Below are 20,674 nucleotides of genomic sequence, written 5' to 3'. Positions count from 1 at the left end.
AATAACTTCCCATCACAATAGAAATGTTAGAATGCAAGAAATATGTTTCATGAGAAGTAATACCCTCTTGTATGAAAACAACCTAGGTCTGAGATAATGATCAGATTACAGAATAAGTTTTACCTTTAATGTTTTCAGCACAAGTTCCGTGAACAAAAACACCCCAAACCATGTTGTCCAATTCTTTCGCAAGAAGACCAAACCAACGCTTGTCGTTGGTTAGGGATTCAATCTCTTGCAGTTTTCCATTCTAGTTAAGCTAGATAATCTAGACAAATTGATGGGTTCAGTATATATATAATTTTCTGATCAGACATTGATGTTTGCTTGGTGTGTGTGAACTCTATGGAATGTATTTGCTCTGAAGTATCCTTTAATAAGGAGTCTTTTAAGCTAAGACTTTCATCTGCATGCTGGTGCTCAATTCCTAACCTTAAAATCTCCATAGCCCAACGTGGGGCTCGAACCCACGACCCTGAGATTAAGAGTGTCATGCTCTACCGAACTGATCTGGCGCTTCTTCCAAATAACTTCCCATCATAATAGAAATGTTAGAATGCAAGAAATATGTTTCATGAGAAGTAAAACCCTCTTGTATGAAAACAACCTAGGTCTGAGATAATGATGAGATTACAGAATAAGTTTTACCTTTAAAGTTTTCAGCACAAGTTCCGTGAACAAAAACACCCTGAACCATGTTGTCCAATTCTTTCGCAAGAAGATCAAACCAACGCTTGTCATTGGTTAGGGATTCAATCTCTTGCAGTTTGTGTGTGAACTCTATGGAATGTATTTGCTCTGAAGTATCCTTTAATAAGGAGTCTTTTAAGATAAGACTTTGATCTGCATGCTGGTGCTCAATTCCGAATCTCAAAAGGTCCATAGCCCAACGTGGGGCTCGAACCCACTAAGCTGAGATTAAGAGTCTCATGCTCTACCGAACTGAGCTAGCCGGGCTTCTTCCTTATAACTTCCCAACACAATAGAAATGTTAGAATGCAAGAAATATGTTTCATGAGAAGTAATACCCTCTTGTATGAAAACAACCTAGGTCTGAGATAATGATCAGATTACAGAATACATTTTACCTTTAATGTTTTTGAGCACAAGTTCCATGAACAAAAACAACCTGAACCATGTTGTCCAATTATTTCGCAAGAAGATCAAACCAATGCTTGTCATTGTTTAGGGATTCAATCTCTTGCAGTTTTCCATTCTAGTTAAGCTAGATAATCTAGACAAATTGATGGGTTCAATATATATATAATTTTCTGATCAGCCGTTGATGTTTGCTTGGTGTGTGTGAACACTATGGAATGTATTTTCTCTGAAGTATTCTTTAATAAGGAGTCTTTTAAGCTAAGACTTTCATCTGCATGCTGGTGCTCAATTCCTAACCTTAAAATCTCCGTAGCCCAACATGGGGCTCGAACCCACGACCCTGAGATTAAGAGTGTCATGCTCTACCGAACTGAGCTGGCTCTTCTTGCAAATAACTTCCCATCATAATAGAAATGTTAGAATGCAAGAAATATGTTTCATGAGAAGTAAAACCCTCTTGTATGAAAACAGGCGGTTTAGTTCCGTGAACAAAAACCGCCTGGACAATGTTGTCCAATTCTTTCGCAAGAAGATCAAACACATGCTTGTCATTGGTTAGGGATTCAATCTCTTGCAGTTTTCCATTCTACTTAAGCTAGATAATCTAGACAAATTGATGGGTTCAATATATATATAATTTTCTGATAAGCCGTTGATGTTTGCTTGGTGTATGTGAACACTATGGAATGTATTTTCTCTGAAGTATTCTTTAATAAGGAGTCTTTTAAGCTAAGACTTTGATCTGCATGCTGGGGCTCAATTCTGCATCTCAAAAGCTCCATAGCCCAACGTGGGGCTCGAACCCACTACCCTGAGATAAAGAGTCTCATGCTCTACCGAACTGAGCTAGCCGGGCTTCTTCCTTATAACTTCCCATCACAATAGAAATGTTAGAATGCAAGAAATATGTTTCATGAGAAATATCTCATGGGTTCAGTATATATATAATTTTCTGATCAGACGTTGATGTTTGCTTGGTGTGTGTGAACTCTATGGAATGTATTTGCTCTGAAGTATCCTTTAATAAGGAATCTTTTAAGCTAAGACTTTGATCTGCATGCTGGTGCTCAATTCCGAATCTCAAAAGCTCCATAGCCCAACGTGGAGACAAACCCATGACCCTGAGATCAAGAGTCTCATGCTCTACCAAACTGAGCTAGCCGGGCTTCTTATTTATGACTTCCCATCACAACAGAAATGTTAGAATGCAAGAAATATGTTTCATGAGACGTAAAACTCTCTTGTATGAAAACAACCTAGGTCTGAGATAATGATCAGATTACAGAATACATTTTACCTTTAATGTTTTTGAGCACAAGTTCTGTGAACAAAAACAACCTGAACCATGTTGTCCAATTATTTCGCAAGAAGATCAAACCAACGCTTGTCATTGGTTAGGGATTCAATCCCTTGCAGTTTTCCATTCTAGTTAGGCTAGATAATCTAGACAAATTGATGGGTTCAATATATATATAATTTTCTGATCAGACATTGATGTTTGCTTGGTGTGTGTGAACTCTATGGAATGTATTTGCTCTGAAGTATCCTTTAATAAGGAGTCTTTTAAGCTAAGACTTTCATCTGCATGCTGGTGCTCAATTCCTAACCTTAAAATCTCCATAGCCCAACGTGGGGCTCGAACCCATGACCCTGAGATTAAGAGTGTCCTGCTCTACCGAACTGAGCTAGCCGGGCTTCTTCCTTATAACTTCCCATCACAATAGAAATGTTAGAATGCAAGAAATATGTTTCATGAGAAACGTCTCATGGGTTCAGTATATATATAATTTTCTGATCAGACGTTGATGTTTGCTTGGTGTGTGTGAACTCTATGGAATGTATTTGCTCTGAAGTATCCTTTAATAAGGAATCTTTTAAGCTAAGACTTTGATCTGCATGCTGGTGCTCAATTCCGAATCTCAAAAGCTCCATAGCCCAACGTGGAGTCAAACCCAAGACCCTGAGATCAAGAGTCTCATGCTCTACCGAACTGAGCTAGCCGGGCTTCTTATTTATGACTTCCCATCACAACAGAAATGTTAGAATGCAAGAAATATGTTTCATGAGACGTAAAACTCTCTTGTATGAAAACAACCTAGGTCTGAGATAATGATCAGATTACAGAATACATTTTACCTTTAATGTTTTTGAGCACAAGTTCTGTGAACAAAAACAACCTGAACCATGTTGTCCAATTATTTCGCAAGAAGATCAAACCAACGCTTGTCATTGGTTAGGGATTCAATCTCTTGCAGTTTTCCATTCTAGTTAGGCTAGATAATCTAGACAAATTGATGGGTTCAATATATATATAATTTTCTGATCAGACATTGATGTTTGCTTGGTGTGTGTGAACTCTATGGAATGTATTTGCTCTGAAGTATCCTTTAATAAGGAGTCTTTAAAGATAAGACTTTCATCTGCATGCTGGTGCTCAATTCCTAACCTTAAAATCTCCATAGCCCAACGTGGGGCTCGAACCCATGACCCTGAGATTAAGAGTGTCCTGCTCTACCGAACTGAGCTAGCCGGGCTTCTTCCTTATAACTTCCCATCACAATAGAAATGTTAGAATGCAAGAAATATGTTTCATGAGAAACGTCTCATGGGTTCAGTATATATATAATTTTCTGATCAGACGTTGATGTTTGCTTGGTGTGTGTGAACTCTATGGAATGTATTTGCTCTGAAGTATCCTTTAATAAGGAATCTTTTAAGCTAAGACTTTGATCTGCATGCTGGTGCTCAATTCCTAACCTTAAAATCTCCATAGCCCAACGTGGGGCTCGAACCCACGACCCTGAGATTAAAAGTGTCATGCTCTACCGAACTGATCTGGCGCTTCTTCCAAATAACTTCCCATCACAATAGAAATGTTAGAATGCAAGAAATATGTTTCATGAGAAGTAAAACCCTCTTTTATGAAAACAACCTAGGTCTGAGATAATGATCAGATTACAGAATAAGTTTTGACTTTAATGTTTTCAGCACAAGTTCCGTGAACAAAAACACCCTGAACCATGTTGTCCAATTCTTTCGCAAGAAGATCAAACACACGCTTGTCATTGGTTTGGGATTCAATCTCTTGCAGTTTTCGATTCTAGTTTAGCTATATAATCTAGACAAATTGATGGGTTTAATATATATATAATATTCTGATCAGCCGTTGATGTTTGCGAACTCTATGGAATGTATTTGCTCTGAAGTATCCTTTAATAAGGACTCTTTTGAGATAGACTTTGATCTGCATGCTGGTGCTCAATTCCTAACCTTAAAATCTCCATAGCCCAACGTGGGGCTCGAACCCACGACCCTGAGATTAAAAGTGTCATGCTCTATCGAACTGAGCTGGCGCTTCTTCCAAATAACTTCCCATCACAATAGAAATGTTAGAATGCAAGAAATATGTTTCATGAGAAGTAATACCCTCTTGTATGAAAACAACCTAGGTCTGAGATAATGATCAGATTACAGAATAAGTTTTACCTTTAATGTTTTCAGCACAAGTTCCGTGAACAAAAACACCCTGAACCATGTTGTCCAATTCTTTCGCAAGAAGACCAAACCAACGCTTGTCATTGGTTAGGGATTCAATCTCTTGCAGTTTTCCATTCTAGTTAAGCTAGATAATCTAGACAAATTGATGGGTTCAATATATATATAATTTTCTGATCAGCCGTTGATGTTTGCTTGGTGTGTGTGAACTCTATGGAATGTATTTGCACTGAAGTATCCTTTAATAAGGAGTCTTTTAAGCTAAGACTTTGTTCTGCATGCTGGTGCTCAATTCCTAACCTTAAAATCTCCATAGCCCAACGTGGGGCTCGAACCCACGACCCTGAGATTAAGAGTGTCATGCTCTACCGAACTGATCTGGCGCTTCTTCCAAATAACTTCCCATCACAATAGAAATGTTAGAATGCAAGAAATAAGTTTCATGAGAAGTAAAACCCTCTTGTATGAAAACAACCTAGGTCTGAGATAATGATGAGATTACAGAATAAGTTTAACTTTTAAAGTTTTCAGCACAAGTTCCGTGAACAAAAACACCCTGAACCATGTTGTCCAATTCTTTCGCAAGAAGATCAAACCAACGCTTGTCATTGGTTAGGGATTCAATCTCTTACAGTTTTCCATTCTAGTTAAGCTAGATAATCTAGACAAATTGATGGGTTCAATATATATATAATTTTCTGATCAGCCGTTGATGTTTGCTTGGTGTTTGTGAACTCTATGGAATGTATTTGCTCTGAAGTATCCTTTAATAAGGAGTCTTTTAAGATAAGACTTTGATCTGCATGCTGGTGCTCAATTCCGAATCTCAAAAGGTCCATAGCCCAACGTGGGGCTCAAACCCACTACGCTGAGATTAAGAGTCTCATGCTCTACCGAACTGAGCTAGCCGGGCTTCTTCCTTGTAACTTCCCATCACAATAGAAATGTTAGAATGCAAGAAATATGTTTCATGAGAAGTAAAACCCTTTACCTTTAATGTTTTCAGCACAAGTTCCGTGAACAAAAACACCATGAACCATGTTGTCCAATTCTTTCGCAAGAAGATCAAACACACGCTTGTCATTGGTTTGGGATTCAATCTCTTGCAGTTTTCCATTCTAGTTTAGCTTTATAATCTAGACAAATTGATGGGTTCAATATATATATAATATTCTGATCAGCCGTTGATGTTTGCTTGGTGTTTGTGAACTCTATGGAATGTATTTGCTCTGAAGTATCCTTTAATAAGGAGTCTTTTAAGCTAAGACTTTCATCTGCATGCTGGTGCTCAATTCCTAACCTTAAAATCTCCATAGCCCAACGTGGGGCTCGAACCCACGACCCTGAGATTAAGAGTGTCATGCTCTACCGAACTGATCTGGCGCTTCTTCCAAATAACTTCCCATCACAATAGAAATGTTAGAATGCAAGAAATATGTTTCATGAGAAGTAAAACCCTCTTGTATGAAAACAACCTAGGTCTGAGATAATGATCAGATTACAGAATAAGTTTTACCTTTAATGTTTTCAGCACAAGTTCCGTGAACAAAAACACCCTGAACCATGTTGTCCAATTCTTTCGCAAGAAGACCAAACCAACGCTTGTCATTGGTTAGGGATTCAATCTCTTGCAGTTTTCCATTCTAGTTAAGCTAGATAATCTAGACAAATTGATGGGTTCAGTATATATATAATTTTCTGATCAGCCGTTGATGTTTGCGAACTCTATGGAATGTATTTGCTCTGAAGTATCCTTTAATAAGGAGTCTTTTAAGATAAGACTTTGATCTGCATGCTGGTGCTCAATTCCTAACCTTAAAATCTCCATAGCCCAACGTGGGGCTCGAACCCATGACCCTGAGATTAAGAGTGTCATGCTCTACCGAACTGATCTGGCGCTTCTTCCAAATAACTTCCCATCACAATAGAAATGTTAGAATGCAAGAAATATGTTTCATGAGAAGTAATACCCTCTTGTATGAAAACAACCTAGGTCTGAGATAATGATCAGATTACAGAATAAGTTTTACCTTTAATGTTTTCAGCACAAGTTCCGTGAACAAAAACACCCTGAACCATGTTGTCCAATTCTTTCGCAAGAAGACCAAACCAACGCTTGTCATTGGTTAGGGATTCAATCTCTTGCAGTTTTCCATTCTAGTTAGGCTAGATAATCTAGACAAATTGATGGGTTCAGTATATATATAATTTTCTGATCAGACATTGATGTTTGCTTGGTGTGTGTGAACTCTATGGAATGTATTTGCTCTGAAGTATCCTTTAATAAGGAGTCTTTTAAGCTAAGACTTTCATCTGCATGCTGGTGCTCAATTCCTAACCTTAAAATCTCCATAGCCCAACGTGGGGCTCGAACCCACGACCCTGAGATTAAGAGTGTCATGCTCTACCGAACTGATCTGGCGCTTCTTCCAAATAACTTCCCATCACAATAGAAATGTTAGAATGCAAGAAATATGTTTCATGAGAAGTAAAACCCTCTTGTATGAAAACAACCTAGGTCTGAGATAATGATGAGATTACAGAATAAGTTTTACTTTTAAAGTTTTCAGCACAAGTTCCGTGAACAAAAACACCCTGAACCATGTTGTCCAATTCTTTCGCAAGAAGATCAAACACACGCTTGTCATTGGTTTGGGATTCAATCTCTTGCAGTTTTCCATTCTAGTTTAGCTTTATAATCTAGACAAATTGATGGGTTCAATATATATATAATATTCTGATCAGCCGTTGATGTTTGCGAACTCTATGGAATGTATTTGCTCTGAAGTATCCTTTAATAAGGAGTCCTTTAAGCTAAGACTTTGATCTGCATGCTGGTGCTCAATTCCGAATCTCAAAAGATTCATAGCCCAACGTGGGGCTCGAACCCACAACCCTGAAATTAAGAGTCTCATGCTCTACCGAACTGAGCTAGCCGGGCTTCTTCCTTATAACTTCCCATCACAATAGAAATGTTAGAATGCAAGAAATATGTTTCATGAGAAGTAATACCCTCTTGTATGAAAACAACCTAGGTCTGAGATAATGATGAGATTACAGAATAAGTTTTACTTTTAAAGTTTTCAGCACAAGTTCCGTGAACAAAAACACCCTGAACCATGTTGTCCAATTCTTTCGCAAGAAGATCAAACACACGCTTGTCATTGGTTTGGGATTCAATCTCTTGCAGTTTTCCATTCTAGTTTAGCTTTATAATCTAGACAAATTGATGGGTTCAATATATATATAATATTCTGATCAGCCGTTGATGTTTGCTTGGTGTTTGTGAACTCTATGGAATGTATTTGCTCTGAAGTATCCTTTAATAAGGAGTCTTTTAAGCTAAGACTTTCATCTGCATGCTGGTGCTCAATTCCTAACCTTAAAATCTCCATAGCCCAACGTGGGGCTCGAACCCACGACCCTGAGATTAAGAGTGTCATGCTCTACCGAACTGATCTGGCGCTTCTTCCAAATAACTTCCCATCACAATAGAAATGTTAGAATGCAAGAAATATGTTTCATGAGAAGTAAAACCCTCTTGTATGAAAACAACCTAGGTCTGAGATAATGATCAGATTACAGAATAAGTTTTACCTTTAATGTTTTCAGCACAAGTTCCGTGAACAAAAACACCCTGAACCATGTTGTCCAATTCTTTCGCAAGAAGACCAAACCAACGCTAGTCATTGGTTAGGGATTCAATCTCTTGCAGTTTTCCATTCTAGTTAAGCTAGATAATCTAGACAAATTGATGGGTTCAGTATATATATAATTTTCTGATCAGCCGTTGATGTTTGCGAACTCTATGGAATGTATTTGCTCTGAAGTATCCTTTAATAAGGAGTCTTTTAAGATAAGACTTTGATCTGCATGCTGGTGCTCAATTCCTAACCTTAAAATCTCCATAGCCCAACGTGGGGCTCGAACCCATGACCCTGAGATTAAGAGTGTCATGCTCTACCGAACTGATCTGGCGCTTCTTCCAAATAACTTCCCATCACAATAGAAATGTTAGAATGCAAGAAATATGTTTCATGAGAAGTAATACCCTCTTGTATGAAAACAACCTAGGTCTGAGATAATGATCAGATTACAGAATAAGTTTTACCTTTAATGTTTTCAGCACAAGTTCCGTGAACAAAAACACCCTGAACCATGTTGTCCAATTCTTTCGCAAGAAGACCAAACCAACGCTTGTCATTGGTTAGGGATTCAATCTCTTGCAGTTTTCCATTCTAGTTAGGCTAGATAATCTAGACAAATTGATGGGTTCAGTATATATATAATTTTCTGATCAGACATTGATGTTTGCTTGGTGTGTGTGAACTCTATGGAATGTATTTGCTCTGAAGTATCCTTTAATAAGGAGTCTTTTAAGCTAAGACTTTCATCTGCATGCTGGTGCTCAATTCCTAACCTTAAAATCTCCATAGCCCAACGTGGGGCTCGAACCCACGACCCTGAGATTAAGAGTGTCATGCTCTACCGAACTGATCTGGCGCCTCTTCCAAATAACTTCCCATCACAATAGAAATGTTAGAATGCAAGAAATATGTTTCATGAGAAGTAAAACCCTCTTGTATGAAAACAACCTAGGTCTGAGATAATGATGAGATTACAGAATAAGTTTTACTTTTAAAGTTTTCAGCACAAGTTCCGTGAACAAAAACACCCTGAACCATGTTGTCCAATTCTTTCGCAAGAAGATCAAACACACGCTTGTCATTGGTTTGGGATTCAATCTCTTGCAGTTTTCCATTCTAGTTTAGCTTTATAATCTAGACAAATTGATGGGTTCAATATATATATAATATTCTGATCAGCCGTTGATGTTTGCGAACTCTATGGAATGTATTTGCTCTGAAGTATCCTTTAATAAGGAGTCCTTTAAGCTAAGACTTTGATCTGCATGCTGGTGCTCAATTCCGAATCTCAAAAGATTCATAGCCCAACGTGGGGCTCGAACCCACAACCCTGAAATTAAGAGTCTCATGCTCTACCGAACTGAGCTAGCCGGGCTTCTTCCTTATAACTTCCCATCACAATAGAAATGTTAGAATGCAAGAAATATGTTTCATGAGAAGTAATACCCTCTTGTATGAAAACAACCTAGGTCTGAGATAATGATCAGATTACAGAATAAGTTTTACCTTTAATGTTTTCAGCACAAGTTCCGTGAACAAAAACACCCTGAACCATGTTGTCCAATTCTTTCGCAAGAAGACCAAACCAACGCTTGTCATTGGTTAGGGATTCAATCTCTTGCAGTTTTCCATTCTAGTTAAGCTAGATAATCTAGACAAATTGATGGGTTCAGTATATATATAATTTTCTGATCAGACATTGATGTTTGCTTGGTGTGTGTGAACTCTATGGAATGTATTTGCTCTGAAGTATCCTTTAATAAGGAGTCTTTTAAGCTAAGACTTTCATCTGCATGCTGGTGCTCAATTCCTAACCTTAAAATCTCCATAGCCCAACGTGGGGCTCGAACCCATGACCCTGAGATTAAGAGTGTCATGCTCTACCGAACTGATCTGGCGCTTCTTCCAAATAACTTCCCATCATAATAGAAATATTAGATTGCAAGAAATATGTTTCATGAGAAGTAAAACCCTCTTGTATGAAAACAACCTAGGTCTGAGATAATGATGAGATTACAGAATAAGTTTTACTTTTAAAGTTTTCAGCACAAGTTCCGTGAACAAAAACACCCTGAACCATGTTGTCCAATTCTTTCGCAAGAAGATCAAACCAACGCTTGTCATTGGTTAGGGATTCAATTTCTTGCAGTTTGTGTGTGAACTCTATGGAATGTATTTGCTCTGAAGTATCCTTTAATAAGGAGTCTTTTAAGATAAGACTTTGATCTGCATGCTGGTGCTCAATTCCGAATCTAAAAAGGTCCATAGCCCAACGTGGGGCTCGAACCCACTACGCTGAGATTAAGAGTCTCATGCTCTACCGAACTGAGCTAGCCGGGCTTCTTCCTTGTAACTTCCCATCACAATAGAAATGTTAGAATGCAAGAAATATGTTTCATGAGAAGTAAAACCCTTTACCTTTAATGTTTTCAGCACAAGTTCCGTGAACAAAAACACCATGAACCATGTTGTCCAATTCTTTCGCAAGAAGATCAAACACACGCTTGTCATTGGTTTGGGATTCAATCTCTTGCAGTTTTCCATTCTAGTTTAGCTATATAATCTAGACAAATTGATGGGTTTAATATATATATAATATTCTGATCAGACATTGATGTTTGCTTGGTGTGTGTGAACTCTATGGAATGTATTTGCTCTGAAGTATCCTTTAATAAGGAGTCTTTTAAGCTAAGACTTTCATCTGCATGCTGGTGCTCAATTCCTAACCTTAAAATCTCCATAGCCCAACGTGGGGCTCGAACCCACGACCCTGAGATTAAGAGTGTCATGCTCTACCGAACTGATCTGGCGCTTCTTCCAAATAACTTCCCATCACAATAGAAATGTTAGAATGCAAGAAATATGTTTCATGAGAAGTAAAACCCTCTTGTATGAAAACAACCTAGGTCTGAGATAATGATGAGATTACAGAATAAGTTTTACTTTTAAAGTTTTCAGCACAAGTTCCGTGAACAAAAACACCCTGAACCATGTTGTCCAATTCTTTCGCAAGAAGATCAAACACACGCTTGTCATTGGTTTGGGATTCAATCTCTTGCAGTTTTCCATTCTAGTTTAGCTATATAATCTAGACAAATTGATGGGTTTAATATATATATAATATTCTGATCAGACATTGATGTTTGCTTGGTGTGTGTGAACTCTATGGAATGTATTTGCTCTGAAGTATCCTTTAATAAGGAGTCTTTTAAGCTAAGACTTTCATCTGCATGCTGGTGCTCAATTCCTAACCTTAAAATCTCCATAGCCCAACGTGGGGCTCGAACCCACGACCCTGAGATTAAGAGTGTCATGCTCTACCGAACTGATCTGGCGCTTCTTCCAAATAACTTCCCATCACAATAGAAATGTTGGAATGCAAGAAATATGTTTCATGAGAAGTAAAACCCTCTTGTATGAAAACAACCTAGGTCTGAGATAATGATGAGATTACAGAATAAGTTTTACTTTTAAAGTTTTCAGCACAAGTTCCGTGAACAAAAACACCCTGAACCATGTTGTCCAATTCTTTCGCAAGAAGATCAAACACACGCTTGTCATTGGTTTGGGATTCAATCTCTTGCAGTTTTCCATTCTAGTTTAGCTTTATAATCTAGACAAATTGATGGGTTCAATATATATATAATATTCTGATCAGCCGTTGATGTTTGCGAACTCTATGGAATGTATTTGCTCTGAAGTATCCTTTAATAAGGAGTTCTTTAAGCTAAGACTTTGATCTGCATGCTGGTGCTCAATTCCGAATCTCAAAAGATTCATAGCCCAATGTGGGGCTCAAACCCACAACCCTGAAATTAAGAGTCTCATGCTCTACCGAACTGAGCTAGCCGGGCTTCTTCCTTATAACTTCCCATCACAATAGAAATGTTAGAATGCAAGAAATATGTTTCATGAGAAGTAATACCCTCTTGTATGAAAACAACCTAGGTCTGAGATAATGATCAGATTACAGAATAAGTTTTACCTTTAATGTTTTCAGCACAAGTTCCGTGAACAAAAACACCCTGAACCATGTTGTCCAATTCTTTCGCAAGAAGACCAAACCAACGCTTGTCATTGGTTAGGGATTCAATCTCTTGCAGTTTTCCATTCTAGTTAAGCTAGATAATCTAGACAAATTGATGGGTTCAGTATATATATAATTTTCTGATCAGACATTGATGTTTGCTTGGTGTGTGTGAACTCTATGGAATGTATTTGCTCTGAAGTATCCTTTAATAAGGAGTCTTTTAAGCTAAGACTTTCATCTGCATGCTGGTGCTCAATTCCTAACCTTAAAATCTCCATAGCCCAACGTGGGGCTCGAACCCATGACCCTGAGATTAAGAGTGTCATGCTCTACCGAACTGATCTGGCGCTTCTTCCAAATAACTTCCCATCATAATAGAAATATTAGATTGCAAGAAATATGTTTCATGAGAAGTAAAACCCTCTTGTATGAAAACAACCTAGGTCTGAGATAATGATGAGATTACAGAATAAGTTTTACTTTTAAAGTTTTCAGCACAAGTTCCGTGAACAAAAACACCCTGAACCATGTTGTCCAATTCTTTCGCAAGAAGATCAAACCAACGCTTGTCATTGGTTAGGGATTCAATTTCTTGCAGTTTGTGTGTGAACTCTATGGAATGTATTTGCTCTGAAGTATCCTTTAATAAGGAGTCTTTTAAGATAAGACTTTGATCTGCATGCTGGTGCTCAATTCCGAATCTCAAAAGGTCCATAGCCCAACGTGGGGCTCGAACCCACTACGCTGAGATTAAGAGTCTCATGCTCTACCGAACTGAGCTAGCCGGGCTTCTTCCTTGTAACTTCCCATCACAATAGAAATGTTAGAATGCAAGAAATATGTTTCATGAGAAGTAAAACCCTTTACCTTTAATGTTTTCAGCACAAGTTCCGTGAACAAAAACACCATGAACCATGTTGTCCAATTCTTTCGCAAGAAGATCAAACACACGCTTGTCATTGGTTTGGGATTCAATCTCTTGCAGTTTTCCATTCTAGTTTAGCTATATAATCTAGACAAATTGATGGGTTTAATATATATATAATATTCTGATCAGCCGTTGATGTTTGCGAACTCTATGGAATGTATTTGCACTGAAGTATCCTTTAATAAGGAGTCTTTTAAGATAGACTTTGATCTGCATGCTGGTGCTCAATTCCTAACCTTAAAATCTCCATAGCCCAACGTGGGGCTCGAACCCATGACCCTGAGATTAAGAGTCTCATGCTCTACCGAACTGAGCTAGCCGGACATCTTCCTTATAACTTCCCAACACAATAGAAATGTTAGAATGCAAGAAATATGTTTCATGAGAAGTAAAACCCTCTTGTATGAAAACAACCTAGGTCTGAGATAATGATCAGATTACAGAATACATTTTACCTTTAATGTTTTTGAGCACAAGTTCCATGAACAAAAACAACCTGAACCATGTTGTCCAATTATTTCGCAAGAAGATCAAACCAATGCTTGTCATTGGTTAGGGATTCAATCTCTTGCAGTTTTCCATTCTAGTTAAGCTAGATAATCTAGACAAATTGATGGGTTCAATATATATATAATTTTCTGATCAGCCGTTGATGTTTGCTTGGTGTGTGTGAACACTATGGAATGTATTTTCTCTGAAGTATTATTTAATAAGGAGTCTTTTAAGCTAAGACTTTGATCTGCATGCTGGTGCTCAATTCCGAATCTCAAAAGATTCATAGCCCAACGTGGGGCTCGAACCCACAACCCTGAGATTAAGAGTCTCATGCTCTACCGAATTGAGCTGGCTCTTCTTCCAAATAACTTCCCATCATAATAGAAATGTTACAATGCAAGAAATATGTTTCATGAGAAGTAAAACCCTCTTGTATGAAAACAGGCGGTTTAGTTGCGTGAACAAAAACCGCCTGGACAATGTTGTCCAATTCTTTCGCAAGAAGATCAAACACACGCTTGTCATTGGTTTGGGATTCAATCTCTTGCAGTTTTCCATTCTAGTTTAGCTATATAATCTAGACAAATTGATGGGTTTAATATATATATAATATTCTGATCAGCCGTTGATGTTTGCGAACTCTATGGAATGTATTTGCTCTGAAGTATCCTTTAATAAGGAGTCTTTTAAGATAGACTTTGATCTGCATGCTGGTGCTCAATTCCTAACCTTAAAATCTCCATAGCCCAACGTGGGGCTCGAACCCATGACCCTGAGATTAAGAGTGTCATGCTCTACTTTACTGATTTGGCGCTTCTTCCAAATAACTTCCCATCGCAATAGAAATGTTAGAATGCAAGAAATATGTTTCATGAGAAGTAATACCCTATTGTATGAAAACAACCTAGGTCTGAGATAATGATCAGATTACAGAATAAGTTTTACCTTTAATGTTTTCAGCACAAGTTCCGTGAACAAAAACACCCTGAACCATGTTGTCCAATTCTTTCGCAAGAAGACCAAACCAACGCTTGTCATTGGTTAGGGATTCAATCTCTTGCAGTTTTCCATTCTAGTTAAGCTAGATAATCTAGACAAATTGATGGGTTCAGTATATATATAATTTTCTGATCAGACATTGATGTTTGCTTGGTGTGTGTGAACTCTATGGAATGTATTTGCTCTGAAGTATCCTTTAATAAGGAGTCTTTTAAGCTAAGACTTTCATCTGCATGCTGGTGCTCAATTCCTAACCTTAAAATCTCCATAGCCCAACGTGGGGCTCGAACCCACGACCCTGAGATTAAGAGTGTCATGCTCTACCGAACTGATCTGGCGCTTCTTCCAAATAACTTCCCATCACAATAGAAATGTTAGAATGCAAGAAATATGTTTCATGAGAAGTAAAACCCTCTTGTATGAAAACAACCTAGGTCTGAGATAATGATGAGATTACAGAATAAGTTTTACTTTTAAAGTTTTCAGCACAAGTTCCGTGAACAAAAACACCCTGAACCATGTTGTCCAATTCTTTCGCAAGAAGATCAAACACACGCTTGTCATTGGTTTGGGATTCAATCTCTTGCAGTTTTCCAATCTAGTTTAGCTTTATAATCTAGACAAATTGATGGGTTCAATATATATATAATGTTCTGATCAGCCGTTGATGTTTGCGAACTCTATGGAATGTATTTGCTCTGAAGTATCCTTTAATAAGGAGTCCTTTAAGCTAAGACTTTGATCTGCATGCTGGTGCTCAATTCCGAATCTCAAAATCTCCATAGCCCAACGTGGGGCTCGAACCCATGACCCTGAGATTAAGAGTGTCATGCTCTACCGAACTGATCTGGCGCTTCTTCCAAATAACTTCCCATCATAATAGAAATATTAGATTGCAAGAAATATGTTTCATGAGAAGTAAAACCCTCTTGTATGAAAACAACCTAGGTCTGAGATAATGATGAGATTACAGAATAAGTTTTACTTTTAAAGTTTTCAGCACAAGTTCCGTGAACAAAAACACCCTGAACCATGTTGTCCAATTCTTTCGCAAGAAGATCAAACCAACGCTTGTCATTGGTTAGGGATTCAATTTCTTGCAGTTTGTGTGTGAACTCTATGGAATGTATTTGCTCTGAAGTATCCTTTAATAAGGAGTCTTTTGAGCTAAGACTTTGATCTGCATGCTGGTGCTCAATTCCGAATCTCAAAAGGTCTATAGCCCAACGTGGGGCTCGAACCCACGACCCTGAGATTAAGAGTCTCATGCTCTACCGAACTGAGCTAGCCGGGCTTCTTCCTTATAACTTCCCATCACAATAGAAATGTTAGAATGCAAGAAATATGTTTCATGAGAAGTAAAACCCTTTACCTTTAATGTTTTCAGCACAAGTTCCGTGAACAAAAACACCATGAACCATGTTGTCCAATTCTTTCGCAAGAAGATCAAACACACGCTTGTCATTGGTTTGGGATTCAATCTCTTGCAGTTTTCCATTCTAGTTTAGCTATATAATCTAGACAAATTGATGGGTTTAATATATATATAATATTCTGATCAGCCGTTGATGTTTGCGAACTCTATGGAATGTATTTGCTCTGAAGTATCCTTTAATAAGGAGTCTTTTAAGATAGACTTTGATCTGCATGCTGGTGCTCAATTCCTAACCTTAAAATCTCCATAGCCCAACGTGGGGCTCGAACCCATGACCCTGAGATTAAGAGTGTCATGCTCTACCGAACTGATTTGGCGCTTCTTCCAAATAACTTCCCATCACAATAGAAATGTTAGAATGCAAGAAATATGTTTCATGAGAAGTAATACCCTCTTGTATGAAAACAACCTAGGTCTGAGATAATGATGAGATTGCAGAATAAGTTTTACTTTTAAAGTTTTCAGCACAAGTTCCGTGAACAAAAACACCCTGAACCATGTTGTCCAATTCTTTCGCAAGAAGATCAAACCAACGCTTGTCATTGGTTAGGGATTCAATCTCTTGCAGTTTGTGTGTGAACTCTATGGAATGTATTTGCTCTGAAGTATCCTTTAATAAGGAGTCTTTTAAGATAAGACTTTGATCTGCATGCTGGTGCTCAATTCCGAATCTCAAAATCTCCATAGCCCATTTTGGGGCTCGAAACCACGAACCTGAGATTAAGAGTCTCATGCTCTACCGAAATGAGCTGGCCGGGCTTCTTCCTCATAACTTCCCATCACAATAGAAATGTTAGAATGCAAGAAATATGTTTCATGAGAAGTAAAACCCTCTTGTATGAAAACAACCTAGGTCTGAGATAATGATGAGATTACAGAATAAGTTTTACCTTTCATGTTTTCAGCACAAGTTCCGTGAACAAAAACCGCCTGAACCATGTTGTCCAATTCTTTCGAAGAAGATCAAACACACGCTTGTCATTGGTTAGGGATTCAATCTCTTGCAGTTTTCCATTCTAGTTTAGCTATATAATCTAGACAAATTGATGGGTTTAATATATATATAATATTCTGATCAGCCGTTGATGTTTGCTTGGTGTGTGTGAACTCTATGGAATGTATTTGCTCTGAAGTATCCTTTAATAAGGAGTCTTTTAAGCTAAGACTTTGATCTGCATGCTGGTGCTCAATTCCGAATCGCAAAAGCTCCATAGCCCAACGTGGGGCTCGAAACCACGACCCTGAGATTAAGAGTGTCATGCTCTATCGAACTGATCTGGCGCTTCTTCCAAATAACTTCCCATCATAATAGAAATATTAGATTGCAAGAAATATGTTTCATGAGAAGTAAAACCCTCTTGTATGAAAACAACCTAGGTCTGAGATAATGATGAGATTACAGAATAAGTTTTACTTTTAAAGTTTTCAGCACAAGTTCCGTGAACAAAAACACCCTGAACCATGTTGTCCAATTCTTTCGCAAGAAGATCAAACCAACGCTTGTCATTGGTTAGGGATTCAATTTCTTGCAGTTTGTGTGTGAACTCTATGGAATGTATTTGCTCTGAAGTATCCTTTAATAAGGAGTCTTTTAAGCTAAGACTTTGATCTGCATGCTGGTGCTCAATTCCGAATCTCAAAAGGTCTATAGCCCAACGTGGGGCTCGAACCCACGACCCTGAGATTAAGAGTCTCATGCTCTACCGAACTGAGCTAGCCGGGCTTCTTCCTTATAACTTCCCATCACAATAGAAATGTTAGAATGCAAGAAATATGTTTCATGAGAAGTAAAACCCTTTACCTTTAATGTTTTCAGCACAAGTTCCGTGAACAAAAACACCATGAACCATGTTGTCCAATTCTTTCGCAAGAAGATCAAACACACGCTTGTCATTGGTTTGGGATTCAATCTCTTGCAGTTTTCCATTCTAGTTTAGCTATATAATCTAGACAAATTGATGGGTTTAATATATATATAATATTCTGATCAGCCGTTGATGTTTGCGAACTCTATGGAATGTATTTGCTCTGAAGTATCCTTTAATAAGGAGTCTTTTAAGATAGACTTTGATCTGCATGCTGGTGCTCAATTCCTAACCTTAAAATCTCCATAGCCCAACGTGGGGCTCGAACCCATGACCCTGAGATTAAGAGTGTCATGCTCTACCGAACTGATTTGGCGCTTCTTCCAAATAACTTCCCATCACAATAGAAATGTTAGAATGCAAGAAATATGTTTCATGAGAAGTAATACCCTCTTGTATGAAAACAACCTAGGTCTGAGATAATGATCAGATTACAGAATAAGTTTTACCTTTAATGTTTTCAGCACAAGTTCCGTGAACAAAAACACCCTGAACCATGTTGTCCAATTCTTTCGCAAGAAGACCAAACCAACGCTTGTCGTTGGTTAGGGATTCAATCTCTTGCAGTTTTCCATTCTAGTTAAGCTAGATAATCTAGACAAATTGATGGGTTCAGTATATATATAATTTTCTGATCAGACATTGATGTTTGCTTGGTGTGTGTGAACTCTATGGAATGTATTTGCTCTGAAGTATCCTTTAATAAGGAGTCTTTTAAGCTAAGACTTTCATCTGCATGCTGGTGCTCAATTCCTAACCTTAAAATCTCCATAGCCCAACGTGGGGCTCGAACCCACGACCCTGAGATTAAGAGTGTCATGCTCTACCGAACTGATCTGGCGCTTCTTCCAAATAACTTCCCATCATAATAGAAATGTTAGAATGCAAGAAATATGTTTCATGAGAAGTAAAACCCTCTTGTATGAAAACAACCTAGGTCTGAGATAATGATGAGATTACAGAATAAGTTTTACTTTTAAAGTTTTCAGCACAAGTTCCGTGAACAAAAACACCCTGAACCATGTTGTCCAATTCTTTCGCAAGAAGATCAAACCAACGCTTGTCATTGGTTAGGGATTCAATCTCTTGCAGTTTGTGTGTGAACTCTATGGAATGTATTTGCTCTGAAGTATCCTTTAATAAGGAGTCTTTTAAGATAACACTTTGATCTGCATGCTGGTGCTCAATTCCGAATCTCAAAAGGTCCATAGCCCAACGTGGGGCTCGAACCCACTAAACTGAGATTAAGAGTCTCATGCTCTACCGAACTGAGCTAGCCGGGCTTCTTCCTTGTAACTTCCCATCACAATAGAAATGTTAGAATGCAAGAAATATGTTTCATGAGAAGTAAAACCCTTTACCTTTAATGTTTTCAGCACAAGTTCCGTGAACAAAAACACCATGAACCATGTTGTCCAATTCTTTCGCAAGAAGATCAAACACACGCTTGTCATTGGTTTGGGATTCAATCTCTTGCAGTTTTCCATTCTAGTTTAGCTATATAATCTAGACAAATTGATGGGTTTAATATATATATAATATTCTGATCAGCCGTTGATGTTTGCGAACTCTATGGAATGTATTTGCTCTGAAGTATCCTTTAATAAGGAGTCTTTTAAGATAGACTTTGATCTGCATGCTGGTGCTCAATTCCTAACCTTAAAATCTCCATAGCCCAACGTGGGGCTCGAACCCATGACCCTGAGATTAAGAGTGTCATGCTCTACCGAACTGATCTGGCGCTTCTTCCAAATAACTTCCCATCACAATAGAAATGTTAGAATGCAAGAAATATGTTTCATGAGAAGTAAAACCCTCTTGTATGAAAACAACCTAGGTCTGAGATAATGATGAGATTACAGAATAAATTTTACTTTTAAAGTTTTCAGCACAAGTTCCGTGAACAAAAACACCCTGAACCATGTTGTCCAATTCTTTCGCAAGAAGATCAAACCAACGCTTGTCATTGGTTAGGGATTCAATCTCTTGCAGTTTGTGTGTGAACTCTATGGAATGTATTTGCTCTGAAGTATCCTTTAATATGGAGTCTTTTAAGATAGACTTTGATCTGCATGCTGGTGCTCAATTCCTAACCTTAAAATCTCCATAGCCCAACGTGGGGCTCGAACCCATGACCCTGAGATTAAGAGTGTCATGCTCTACCGAACTGATCTGGCGCTTCTTCCAAATAACTTCCCATCACAATAGAAATGTTAGAATGCAAGAAATATGTTTCATGAGAAGTAATACCCTCTTGTATGAAAACAACCTAGGTCTGAGATAATGATGAGATTACAGAATAAGTTTTACTTTTAAAGTTTTCAGCACAAGTTCCGTGAACAAAAACACCCTGAACCATGTTGTCCAATTCTTTCGCAAGAAGATCAAACACACGCTTGTCATTGGTTTGGGATTCAATCTCTTGCAGTTTTCCATTCTAGTTTAGCTTTATAATCTAGACAAATTGATGGGTTCAATATATATATAATATTCTGATCAGCCGTTGATGTTTGCGAACTCTATGGAATGTATTTGCTCTGAAGTATCCTTTAATAAGGAGTCCTTTAAGCTAAGACTTTGATCTGCATGCTGGTGCTCAATTCCTAACCTTAAAATCTCCATAGCCCAACGTGGGGCTCGAACCCACGACCCTGAGATTAAGAGTGTCATGCTCTACCG

The 20,674-nt window shown here is 38.1% G+C and overlaps 2 non-coding genes across 2 annotated transcripts; both read right to left on the bottom strand.

The window, feature by feature from the left end:
• Positions 1-15,915: 15,915 nt before the first annotated feature.
• trnak-cuu (transfer RNA lysine (anticodon CUU)) lies at positions 15,916-15,989 on the bottom strand. The gene has a single exon. It is a non-coding gene; the product is annotated as a tRNA-Lys (tRNA).
• Positions 15,990-17,779: 1,790 nt separating this feature from the next.
• trnak-cuu (transfer RNA lysine (anticodon CUU)) lies at positions 17,780-17,853 on the bottom strand. Its single transcript has one exon. It is a non-coding gene; the product is annotated as a tRNA-Lys (tRNA).
• Between the last annotated feature and the right edge of the window lie 2,821 nt (positions 17,854-20,674).

Source organism: Platichthys flesus, chromosome 20, assembly GCF_949316205.1.
Source record: "Platichthys flesus chromosome 20, fPlaFle2.1, whole genome shotgun sequence".
NCBI classification, from domain to species: Eukaryota; Metazoa; Chordata; class Actinopteri; order Pleuronectiformes; family Pleuronectidae; genus Platichthys; species Platichthys flesus.
This window is presented reverse-complemented; position numbering and strand designations above follow the sequence as displayed.